Genomic DNA, 2500 nt, shown 5'->3' on the forward strand with positions numbered 1-2500 from the left:
TAGCATTCCATTTTTGAAGACTATATTTCCATTATTAAAGTGTATATATCCTTTATCAGTAACCCACCAAGAATGGCTTTTTATCCCCTAATAGGCTATAGTGATGTTGGCAGTTATAGTGATAACCATTACACACTAGTCAGTCCAAAATGTTGTAGTTATTTCAAATAGTCCCACATGTCCATGTAGGGCCTATTAATGTTAGGTTAGTTATGAGGTCAGATTACAGTAATACTGCTCAATGAGAGATTAAACTGTAATACAATGTGGTTATCGCTACACATAGTTTTGTGTCATTATGGTGCTATGATGACTTCTCCTGTTTTGCTTTACAGGAACACGTGACAGTGATTTGAACTGGTGGTTGTGTTTTGAATTCTTCTGGGTACACGCCACGGCCATGTTGGATGCAGACTACCACCGTGCAGATCGAGTAATCAGAGGTAAACACAATATGATCTATATGTGAATCTGATCTTAATGACAGTGTATGGTGTTTAAAATTACGTGTGAGAACCCGGAAACTAGGATAATTATCTGATGTGAAGGATCCTGTATAAAGAGTATCAGAGTGTTTGCACAGTATCCATGAACAAAGTCCTCTTAGGTGTATTTATGTAACAATGTTTATAGTAAACTGTACCCACTATGACCACATGAGTATGATAGCACGATTACATGCACTAATAATTTTGCACTATGTGAAAATCCTATACTTGTATATTTATTTGACATGGTGGTTTCCATGGTTACTGTTTGGCGGGTTTTTTTCTCAATTAGGGTGTGTGTCAGTTTGACAATGTTTATTATATATTTGATTCACTTTGTATACACTGGGGCCTATCTATCAAGCTCCGAAAGGAGTTTGACGGCCCGTGTTTCTGGCGAGTCTTCAGACTCACCAGAACAGCAGTTTATGAAGCAGCAGTCACAAAGAATGCTGCTCCATAACCCTGTCCGCCTGCTCTGAGCAGGCGGACAGGAATTGCAACAATTCAACCCGATCCAGTACGATCAGGTTGATTGACATCTCCCTGCTGGTGGCCCATTGGCCGCGAGTCTGCAGGGGGCGGCATTGCACCAGCAGCTCTTGTGAGCTGCTGGTGGAATGTTAAATGCAGAGAGGCGTATTGCTCTCCGCATTCAGCGATGTCTTGCGGACCTGATCCGCACTGTCGGATCAGGTCCGCAAGACATTTCTTAAATATGCCTCATTGTGTCTGAATAAGGGGATACTTTGTCCCCAAAACATCACACTTTTACAGTAAATAATTTTAAAAATTCAGTCAATCAGATTGAGCTTGCATTCTATTGGCTGTTCCGATCAGCCAATAGAATGCAAGCTCAATCTGATTGGCTGATTGGATCAGCCAATCCGATTGAACTTGAATCTGATTGGCTGATTCAATCAGCCAATCAGATTTTTCCTACCTTAATTCCGATTGGCTGATAGAATCCTATCAGCCAATCAGAATTCGAGGGACAACATCTTGGATGACGTCCCTTAAAGGAACCTTCATTCGTCAGGAAGTCGTCGGTGGAAGAAGATGGCTCCGCGTCGGCTCGTCTGAAGATGGCTCCGCTCCGCTCCGGATGGATGAAGATTGAAGACGCCGCCTGGATGATGACTTCAATCGGATGGAAGACTTCTTCAGCGCCCCTTGGATGATGACTTCAATCGGATGGAAGACTTCTTCAGTGCCCCTTGGATGATAACTTCGGCCGCTGCAAATGTCCTCTTCTGTTCCATCGGTGGTCGGCTGGCTGAAGACGGCTAAAGGTAGTATAATCTTCAGGGGGGTAGTGTTAGGTTTATTTAAGGGGGGTTTGGGTTAGAGTAGGGGTATGTGGGTGGTGGGTTTTAATGTTGGGGGGGTGTATTTTTTACAGGCAAAAGAGCTGAATACTTTGGAGCATGCCCCGCAAAAGGCCCTTTTAAGGGCTGGTAAGGTAATAGAGCTGTTAACTTTCGTAATTTAGAATAGGGTAGGGCATTTTTTTATTTTGGGGGGATTTGTTATTTTATTAGGGGCTTAGATTAGGTGTAAGTAGCAAAAAATTGTTGTAATATTTTTAAAATGTTTGTAACTTTTTATTTTTTGTAACTTATTTTTTTTTATCTTTTGTACTTTAGTTAGTTTATTTAATTGTAGTTATTTGTAGCTAATTTATTTAATTAATTTAATGATAGTGTAGTGTTAGGTTTAATTGTAACTTAGGTTAGGATTTATTTTACAGGTAATTTTGTATTTCTTTTAGCTAGGTAGGTATTATTAATTACATTGTAGCTATCTTAGGGTTTATTTTACAAGTAATTATTTAGTTTAAATAGGAATAATTTATTTAATGATAGTGTAGTGTTAGGTGTAATTGTTACTTAGGTTAGGATTTATTTTACAGGTAAATTTGTCTTTATTTTAACTAGGTAGCTATTAAATAGTTAATAACTATTTAATAGCTATTGTACCTAGTTAAAATAAATTTAAATTTGCCTGTAAAA

Source organism: Bombina bombina, chromosome 4 (assembly GCF_027579735.1).
Source record: "Bombina bombina isolate aBomBom1 chromosome 4, aBomBom1.pri, whole genome shotgun sequence".
NCBI classification, from domain to species: Eukaryota; Metazoa; Chordata; class Amphibia; order Anura; family Bombinatoridae; genus Bombina; species Bombina bombina.